Source organism: Chiloscyllium plagiosum, chromosome 12 (genome assembly GCF_004010195.1).
Source record: "Chiloscyllium plagiosum isolate BGI_BamShark_2017 chromosome 12, ASM401019v2, whole genome shotgun sequence".
In the NCBI taxonomy this organism is placed as follows: domain Eukaryota; kingdom Metazoa; phylum Chordata; class Chondrichthyes; order Orectolobiformes; family Hemiscylliidae; genus Chiloscyllium; species Chiloscyllium plagiosum.
Genome location: NC_057721.1, coordinates 30,710,345 through 30,721,584, shown reverse-complemented (window position 1 = coordinate 30,721,584; position 11,240 = coordinate 30,710,345).

Genomic DNA, 11,240 nt, shown 5'->3' with positions numbered 1-11,240 from the left:
ATCCAACTTTGCGTTTGTGTCAAAAAATGCAGCAGAGACGTTTAGTCCAATTTTAATTTTGAGACTGGAAGCTGAGGGTGTACGGTTCATATATAGTTAATAATGATCATCTCTTTAAACACAGTATTAGAAATACTAATCCCAACATAACTTGTGAGATACAAAATTCTGGCAATATCCTCTTCATGGCCATACTACGTTTTGTTAACACACTGCCCCAGCAAGTCAAACAAATGACTTCGAAGTGGATAGCTCTTATTGATTAAATTGTCCTCTGATGACCAGTTAGGCTTCAACTGAGATCTCTTTCCGACAATCCATCTTTCCTCAATCACAGTTCTTAACTTTAAAGCTATAGTTAAACTTAAGAATGGTTGATTTTCCTTTCTGCCCAATGCTCAAAGCAGACTTTGTTCCTTTGTTTATTTTTAACTCAAGTTGACTGAGGCAGCAATCTTCTAAGTAGATCATCCCAAACTATAATTCTTATAAAAACTATTCTTGTCTTTAGCAGAAGGGCCATCAAAACAAACTATGTGGCTTTGCTACCTTTTGAGAGCACTATCTGAAAATATCTGAAAATTGATCAGCAGTTTAAAACAACCATTCTCCACTTTAACATTTTTTGCAACACATGTTGGTTAAATGACAGTCTAAAAATTACGACAACTTGAAAATTTGTTGGAAGCAGAGTGATTTGGATGTCGGGTGTTCAATGTCACATGATAAATTTGGAAGTAATTTAAGTGCATCTGTTTATGTAACAATTAAAGAAGCTACTTTGTTATCTTTACTTCTAAATTTTGCTTTGATAGCAGCAAGAGTGGTGTGAACCCACATAATGGTTCAGATATTCTGATGTGGAGCATTATTTGAATGAAAGTACAAAAGGGACTGACCACCTTGAAAATTGACAAAACACGAGGTGGTTGAAATGTATCCTAGGTTGTTAAAGGAAGTCAGGAAGCAAGTAACAGACGGTGCAAGGAATATTTACAATCTGCACTAACCAGTACAGGAATCATAAGAATCATCTCAGCCACCTTTGTGAACAGGAACCACGGATGTTTTTTTCTCATTTTCCCTCTGTGTGTAATCCATGGTTTTGTGTGTGTGTGTGTGTGTTTTGAGAAGAGGATGAGAATTTTAATTACCTGCATTATATTCAAACAGTTCATATCTCTTTACCTGGAGCGAGAGTTTAATTACTTGTAATAAATCATAATTTATGTTAAGTACGGAAACCTTGCACCTACTTTCTTTCAATCTGGGTCTGTAAATTAGCTAAACTGGGGAATCTTTGTGTATTTTTTAGAAATCTTTAATTTTGCAATAACGCTGGGAATAGTAGGCTTTAATTTTATTGCACTAACTCAGTGAGTTACGACTAAAAGAAAATTATTTCCTCCCAGAGGATGACAAGTGTCTAGAATTAACCACCCAGTTTGGTGGTTGAGGCAGAAACCCTCAATCCATTTTAAATGAATTAAGATCTGCACGTCAACACTGAAACCTTCAAGGCTCTGGACATGTCTCTGGAACATGGGATTAGAATGGGTAGCTAGTTCATTCAGCCAATGCAGACATGATGGTTTAAATGGCTTGTTTCTGTGCTGTAACATTTCTGTGGTCCTGTATTCTGTTCGCCATTGTAAACTGAGTGTGTCAGGACCAAACAAAATCCCAATGCAGCTGAACCTGAGGGAATTTTAAAGGAAATGCAAATTCTGATCCAAACTCTCCTGTGTCTTGATGACCACCCCACAACCCATCCTCCTTGAAAAATCTCCTTTGTATCAGAGAGTTTTGAGGGTTTGATTCACTTAAGATAAAATGACTCACCAATTCATAACACCCTCCAGAAGTCTCACACCTCCTGGAGGTGTTTTGGCCAGACCTACTGGAGCTGAAATCTCCACTGCCCAACATGAACATCATTCCCCAAACTAGATACTGCGTTCATCATTCTTGACTCAGTGAGTTTTGATAAGATTTGCAGCTCAGGTTGAGGTTCTGAATGTAAGTTTGCTCGATGAGCAGGAAGATTTGTTTTCATACATTTCATCAGCATGCTAGCTAATATCATCAGAAGAGGATGAAATAGTGGTCTCCTTTGACGTAACAGCCCTGTTCACATTCATCAACATCAACCTGGCCAAGAAAATACTGACTACACTATTAGAAGAACCAAAGATACATTCACCAAATACTACCAACTTCATCAGCAAGGACAACATTGTCAAGCTAGTGGTCCTATGCCTTACCACCCATTTCCCTTTCAATGACAGGTAAACCAACAGAACACCCATGGGATCTAAAATTCAGGGTTCTTAGCAGAGGCAGTAATGCAGTGACTCGAACAAACAACTCTACCAACCATCTAATCCAAACTTTGGGTCCACTATGTGGATGACATCTCTGTCATTACTAAGCGAAAGAAATTAGAGGTAACCTTCAAGACCATCAATAATACCCTTACTGGCATAAAATTCACTAAAGAGGAGGAAAACAACAACAAAATGCCATTTCTAGATGTCACAGTAGAGCGAACAGCTAACGGGGAACTTCAAACCAACATCTACAGGAAAACAACACATACAGACCAAACCTTGAATTACAGAAGCAATCATTCCAACACCCGCAAATGGTGCTGCATTAGTATATTATTTCAACGAGCCACAACACACTGTAGCACAGAGGAACAACAGAGCAGAGAAAATCACCTACAGTGTATTCAAATGAATGGTTTCCCCAATGAACACAGTTCACCAATTTCTCAGCAACAAACCCAAACAAGCAGAGAAAACATGTCCAGAAATCCTAGCCCCTCTCCCTGCATCAAAGACATCTTGGAAATGACTGTCAGACTACTCTGACCTCTTAGCATCATGATAGCCCACCAACCCGCCAACACACTAAAACAGCAGCTAATGAACTTGAAAGACTCTAAACCGACACCAAGCAAAACTAATGTCATTTACAAAATACCTTGCAATAACGGTAACAAACACTACATTGGACAAACAGGCAGAAAACTAGCCACCAGAAAAGATGAACATCAACTAGCTAAAAAAAGACATGACCCACCCTCATTAGTATCCTTACACACAGATGAGGAAGGACACCATTTTGACTGGGACAACACATCTATCCGAGGACAAGCCAAACAGAGACATGCACAAGAATTCCTAGAAGCATGGCATTCCAACTGGATGACTATCAACAATCAGATTGACTTAGACCCCATTTACCACCCCTGAGAAAAAGAATAGGAAATGACATCACCGACCCAATGGAACCTAAACAAATAAATAGCATGCAGGTCACTAACACCAGTGCTTCACCGGAAGCTCACTGATGATGTTACGTTGCATGGTGACAAAATGTCTGAAAACAAATCATCTATCTCAGCAAGCAAAATTACATCCAGATTCTTGACTCAAGTCCACCAAACCCAAATTCCTCGAAACTGAACTTGTACTGCGAAGCATTTGCAAGACAAACAAAAGGAAAGCTTTATGGTGCTCAATGGTATGCACATAATGTATCGGAAGTGATTTGTTTCCTGTGGAAAAACCACGTAAAATGTATTATGTTTCACTAGTTTCTGTTACTGTGCATTTTGTCTTGCTGGCCAGCAACCTCCTTTTTGCTTGATGATGATTCGGAGGATGGCTGTTACTGGTGCTGTTACTCCTTATCCAAAGTTCAACAAGACAGCTAAGACTCCATCATGCTGGTCTGAATCAGTAAACCTCTGAGATGTAGAAAGCAATCTCTCAGCAGAAATAATGCCTCCTTTCCAATAGGAGGCAAGAAAACAACAAAGCCTCAGTAATTGTTTTGGTCCTGGTTTCAAATGATATTGTTGGAAAGTTGAATAAACTCACTAACTATCAAGTTAATTTGTTGAGTGACCTAGAAGGGAACTTGTCGGTGAACAGTATCTACTATACTTATCCTGTGAGTGCTTATGTAGTGTCTGAACCACACTGGCTAGTGTTCAATGCAAACTTGACAAAATGATGCAACAATCCTATCAAAGATGGAAGGTGACCAACCAACTACAAAGCTGTTTTTCCCTAGCCATGTTTAAGTAAGACACTCACTGAAATAAGTTAATTAAATGGAAGTTGAATATTGAGTGAATCACCCTCTGGTTCACTAGTCTGGTAAGGAGTGGAATAGTTCGACTGGATGAACAGCTTATTAGCAAACGTTATGAACAGTTTTGAGCATTAAAAAATGATAACAGAGAGAAATGAACAATGAAGTTTCAGAAAAAAAAATGTTTTAAAGCTAAAGATAGAGTCAAGGGCATTGTGGAATTTACTGTGGAGAGCTCCATAGAATGAGACAAGGGAAGATGCAGTGAAGACATGGCTGATCAATTATACAAACTCTGTGGCAGCTCAGGACAGATGGGGATAACATACAAACTGTGTTTCATTCTCTAATTTAAACAAATAATTGAATGCACCATGGACACTTTTTAATATGAAGAAGATGTTTTACAGGGCAATTAGATTCTGTCAATATAACACAGATCCTCACCCAAAAAAGTTTTAAAATTGGATATGATAACCAATTATAACAAGCAACAGAGAGAAACCCATAAGGTTGGATGTGTGCTGTCTTCAGGTTAACACATTTTTGAGTAGTTTACAGAGACTTCAAGAGAAAAAGTGAAAGATGTGAAAGAAATGTTCCCACAGGTACAGTGAAATGTTAAATCCTGATAATGTACATTTGTATCTATATTACTTCTGTCATAACCACTTGAAGGCAGACTTTGAGAAGAGAAGATTCTCATCAAGATGTGACTTGCAAATCTTATTGTTCAGAAAGATTTTGGTATGCTTGTACAAAGGGATACAGAGAGTTTGTATTCAAACGTTAGAATTGAACAGGTTGATGAGATACCTGAGATTTAGATATTTGCTAATCAACCTGTTCATAGATGTTATTACACACATCTGGACCAAGTGGAGCATGAATGTGGGGGAGGCTCTGACTCAAAGATAGGGATACTACGATTGCACCATAAGAGTCTCATGCCTGAAATCTAACGGAAAAAGGGAACTCACAATGGATATATTAATTAAAGATTCATTGAGTGAGAATTGGTTGCATAAATATGGGGAACTAGTATTCATTGAGGCATGAGTTTTCTGGGGAGTGGTAACTGAATTAAAGCTTTCATTAAAAGATTGGATTGGAATCCTGGTCTAAAACATTGATTTTCTAGCATATAACGCTTGTTACAGAGGAGAGTTGAATTAAAAAGTACAGTTTCAGGGAATGAATATCCATACCTGTTTACTGAAAATGAGCCTTATGACCAGTTTAAAAGTTACATAACTTTATCAACCTGGGTTACTTCTTTACCATTGAGGTAACACAGCATTGACTTAACCCTTTTGCTACAATATAGAAGTAGGTTAAGAAGCAATTTTTTTTTGGAATTGAATCCTGATGATTTAAACATAAATGAAGTTTTAGGCAAGCTATTAACTTCCTTGGATACAATTTTTTAAAAGGTTGACTTTCACAACATAGTTGGATTTTAACAAATTTAGAAAAAAAAAGAGAATTGTACTATGGAAAATTACATAATGAATTTCAGTAGAACATATACAGATGCAGAAATTTCATTTGAAAATGCCCAAATCTATGCTGGCATTTTGTTGTCAGACTATGCCAGTGTATTGAATCTGACCAAACTTCTAGTTTTGATGGCAGTTATGTTTCCGGATAAACAAATGTTGGGAGGGCCAATTATTTTTTTGGAAAGCAGCATTTGTAGTGCAAAGGGGATGATCAGTGACATGACAGAGAATGGAGGCCACAAGGTTAAAAAATTGGCAAGAATACCTAGATATAGGTCACAGGTGATAGCACAAAAAGGAGAACTGTTAGCAATGATGACTGAAATGCTATTTATAATTCTGAGAAGTGAAGAGAATTTGGGATTTACAGTAAGAGAGTGAACCCTATGAATTCACAGGATGGAAGCATTCAATGTTTCATGTTCCAAACATTATAACAGTATATTCAAAACTAAACTAAACAGAAGATTTGCAGAAATAAGATGAAAGTGCAAATGAATGTGATGGTATTGTATTGGACACAAGAAGTGTCAATCTATGATTAATTTGTTGGTGACAGAATCTTTCAATCGTGCAGTAGTAGACAAGTTCTTCCAATTTTGTCATAGGTTCCCAGACGATATTGAGAAGGATATTTTCATGGATGGCTGAGCTGAATGTGTTTTCTTTCCTGTCCTCTGTTGATGTTGTTGTTATCTTGTTAATGTTCTTTTATTCTTAGTTTAGAATGTCACTGAATTATTTCAGAAAACAATGAAAGAGAACAATAACTACATGCCCACCAGTTTGACATTAGCAATTTATTTTTTGGGGTGTAGGTGGGTAGTGTCCTGGAATCTATCATCAGTTGCTTAATGAATATAAGCTCACAGACATCATTGGCAGTCACTTGGAATCAAGGTTACCTTCTGTCAGACTAGATGAGTCTTCAGTTGACTGACCAGCCCAGTTTGGATCCACAAGTTTTTCTGCAGTGGGGACATTGTTCCATTTGGATTCACAGATCCAGGTTGACTTCCTTCTCCTTCATTTCTTGCCACTGTTTCACCTTGTGATGGGGTTGTTGATGTTCAATGTCTTTTCTACCTTGATGGATCAGGAAGTACCATGCTGCATGGATGTCGGCTTTCTCTTCCGAGCCAGTAGTGTTAATTCTCTATGCTTTAGGGAGACCATGAGACCTTTACCTCTGGTTGCCCTTTGAGCATTGGCCAACTCCCTACTGGAGAAAGAGAACTGGCTGAGAGAGGTTATCTTTGGGCATCAGTCCCCAATAACCATCCATTAGAGTTGTTTCTTTAGGAAAAGGATTTCAATGTTTATTGACACAACTTCATAGTGGACACTTTGGTGGTCTGGTGGACCTCTCATTTGATCCAATTGACACATTTGGTGGAATCTCTCCAGATTTTAATGTGACATTTGTTTTGCTGCAAAAGAGGGACATGATCAACAAAATAGCCTTATAGACAAGGATCTTTGTTGACATCTGTATTGCCAAAAACATATTTCTCCAGCTTGAAGAGGGCAGTGCTGGCATAGTCGACTCATTGCTGGATTCCTTCATCAGTGATTATCACTTGGGAGAGGTGGTTGCCAAGATATGAGATGTGCTGTACATACTCCAGAGTCACCCACTTATGTAGCTGACACATGAGTTGTTGAAAATGTTGAGCAACCTTTGCATATCCTGTGCAGTTTTAGGATTTCATTTTTTTCTGTCCAGGAGCAGCGGGAGACAGAGCAGAGGTGGCGTGGAGACCAAGAGGGTGCCAGGGAGGTAAGGACTTACTATATATTTGGGCAGCGGCTAAACCCAAGATACTACACGGGTAGTATCTCCCTCCTGCACCCACTCCTCAACTAGAAGAAAAAGACTCAGTAGGGTAAGGTTGTTATGTTTTACTCTTTCTTTTCTTTCATATATTTAAGTGCATTGTTTTGTTTTAATTAATTGATATAAAGCAAAGGCTGACAATGGCAGGGGACCTCAGACCCGTGGCATGTGCCTCCTGCTTGATGTGGGAGCTCAGGGACATGGCTGACGTTCCTGACTCTTACACTTGCAAGAAGTGTGTCCAGCTGCAGCTCTTGTTTGACCGCATGACTGCTCTGGAGCTGCAGATTGACTCACTGTGGAGAATCTGCAATGCTGAGGAGGTTGTGGATAGCACGTGTAGTGACCTGCTCACACCGCAAGTTAGAATTGCTGAGGGAGCCAGTAAATGGGTGACCAAAAGGCAGAAAAAAAGTAGGAAAGCAGTGCAGGTGTACCCCGCAGTCATTGCCCTCCATAACAGGTGTACCGTTTTGGATACTGTTGGGGGAGATGGCTTATCAGGGGAGGGCAGCAGTTGTCAAGATCATGGCACCGTGGTGAGCACTGCTGTTCAGAACGGTGAGAAAGAGTCATAGGGCCATAGTCATAGGGGATTCTATTGTAAGGGAAGTAGATACGTGTTTCTTTGGCTGAAAACGAGACTCACGGATGGTATGGTGCCTCCAAGGTGCTCGGGTCAGGGATGTCAGCTGCAGAGCATTCTAAAAGGGGAGGGTGAACAGACAGTTGTCTTGGTGCATATAGACACCAAGGATATAAGTGAAAAAATGAGATGAGGTCCTGAAAGAAGAATTCAGGGAGCTAGGAGAGAAGTTAAAAAGGAGGATCTCAAAGGTAGTGATCTTGGTATTACTACCAGCGCCACATGCTAGCCAGCTTAGAAATGAATGTATAAGCAGGATGAACATGTGGCTTGAGGTGTGGTATAGGAGGGAGGGGTTCAGATTTGATGGAAGTTGGGACTGGTTCTGGGGAAAGTGGGACTATTACAAATTGGATGGTCTACACCTGAACCAGTCTATAACTAATGTCCATGGGGGAGTTTTTGCTACTGCTGTTGGGGAGATTTTAAACTAATGTGGCAGGAGTCTGGGAAACACAAGAGAAGACAAGTAGACAGCAAGGTGGAAACTGGAGACTGTAAGAATCATGAAGTTAGCATTAATAAGGGGAAGAGTAGGCAGAGAGCAGATGAACACAAAAGAACTGGTGGCCTGAAGTACATATGCTTTAATGCAAGGAGCAGAGTGTGTAAGGCAGATGAACTTAGGGCTTGGATTGGTGCCTGAGAGTGTGACATTATTGCAATCACGGAAACTTGGTTGAAGGAAGGGCATGATTGGCAACCAAATGTTCCAGGATATAGATGCTTCAGACGGGACAGGGAGGGAAGTAAAAGCGGGGGAAGAATTGAATTGCTGGTCAGGGATGATATCACGGCTGTGCTAAAGGAGGACAGTATGGAGGGCTGGAGCAGTGAGGCATTATGGGTGGAGCTGAGAAATAAGAAGGGTGCAGTTACATTACTGGGGCTGTATTACAGGCCTCCCAACAGTGAGCATGAGGTAGAAGAACAAATATGTAAACAGATTACGGAAAGATGTAAAGGCAACAGGTGGTTGTAATGGGAGATTTTAATTTTCCCAAGATTGACTGGGATAAACTTAGTGTCAGAGGTCTGGATGGGGCAGAATTTGTAAGAATTTTTAAGAAGCATACTCATAGACAAATATGACAGTGGTCCTAAGGGAAGAGTACTAAACTGGGCCAAGGCCAATTATATCAAAATTAGGCAGGAGCTGGGAAATGTGGATTGGATACAGCTATTTGACAGGAAGTCCACATTTGAGGCTTTCAAAGATAGGTTAAAGATAGTGCTGGATAGGCATGTCCCGTTGAAAGCAAAGGATAGGAAAGGCAAAATCCGTGAACTGTGGATGACAGGAGAAATCATATGACTAGTCAAGAGGAAAAGGGAAGCGTGCCTAAGGTCCAGGCAGCTAAGAACAGAACAGGCCCTGGAGGAATATCTGGAGAATAGGACCAATCTTAAATGAGAAATCAAACAGGCTAAAAGGGGTCATGAAATAGCTTTAGCAAGCTGAATTAAGGAGAATCCCAAAGCGTTTTATTCTTATATAAGAAGCAAGAGGGTAATGAGAGAAAGGATTTGTTCACTAAAGGATAAGGAAGAAAGGCTATATGTCGAACCTGAGAAAATGGGTGAGATTCTGAATGATTACTTTGTATCAGTGTTTATTGAGGAGAGGGACATGATGAATGTTGAGATTAGGGATAGAAGTTTGATTATTCTGGATCACGTTGACATAAGCAGCGAAGATGTGTTGGGTAGGCTAGAGGTTATTAATGTGGACAAATCCCCAGGAGCGAATCGGATCTATCCCAGGTTGCTGAAGGAGGTGAGAGAGGAAATAGCTGGCACCCTAACGGATATCTTTGTAGCATCCTTAAACACAGGTGAGGTGCCGGAGGACAGGAGGGTTGCTCATGTTGTTCCCCAGTACAAGAAGGGTAGTAGTGATATTCTGGATAACTACAGACCAGTGAGCATGACGTCAGTGGTGGGGAAGTCACTGGAGAAGATACTAAGAGATAAAATCGATTTATATTTGGAAAAGAATGAGTTTATCAGTGATGGGCAACATGGTTTTGTGCGGGGGAGATCATGCCTTACTAACTTTTAGAGTTCTTTGAGGAAGTGACCAAGTTGATAGATGAAGGAAGGGCTATGGATGTCATATACATGAACTTTAGTAAGGCGTTTGATTAGATTACTTACAGTGTGGAAACAGGCCCTTCGGTCCAACAAGTCCACACCGACCTGCTGAAGTGCAACCCACCCAGACCCATTCCCCTACATTTTACCCCTTCACCTAACACTACAGGCAATTTAGCATAGCCAATTCACCTCACCGGCACATTTTTGACCCATGGGAGGAAACCGGAGCTCCCGGAGGAAACACACGCAGACACGGGGAGAATGTGCAAACTCCACACAGTCAGTCGCCTGAGGCGGGAATTGAACCTCTGTGCCGCCCACTGTGCCACCGTGCCACCCACATGGTAAACTAATGGAGAAAGTGAAATCACAGGTTGTACAGGGTGTTCTAGCTAGGTGGATAAAGAATTGTCCCTCTCCTCAATGAACACTGATACATAGTAATCATTCAGAATCTCACCCATTTTCTCAGGTTCAACATATAGCCTTTCTTCCTTATCCTTTAGTGGACCAATCCTTTCTCTCATTACCCTCTTGTTTCTTATATAAGAATAAAAAGCTTTGGGATTCTCCTTAATTCAGCTTGCTAAAGTTATTTCATGACCCCTTTTAGCCTGCTTGATTTCTCATTTAAGATTGGTCCTATCCTCCAGATATTCCTCCAGGGCTTGTTCTGTTCTTAGCTGCCTGGACCTTAGCAACTGGAGACAGAGAGTAGTAGTTGAAGGAAGTTTCTTGAAATGGAGAAAGGTGATCGGTGGTGTTCCACAGCATCAGTTGTTTGTGATATACATAAATGATCTGGAAGAGGGCATTGTTGGTATGATCAGCAAGTTTGCAGATGACAAGAAGATTGGTGGAATAGCAGAAAGCATAGGGGACTGTCAAAGAATACAGGAAAATACAAATAGAATGGAGAGTTGGGCAGAGAAGTGGCAGATGATGTTCAATCCAGGCAAATGTGAGGTGATGCCTTTTGGGAAGTCTAATTCTAGAACGAATTATACAGTCAATGGAAGAGTCTTGGGAAAAGTTGATGAGCAGACAGATT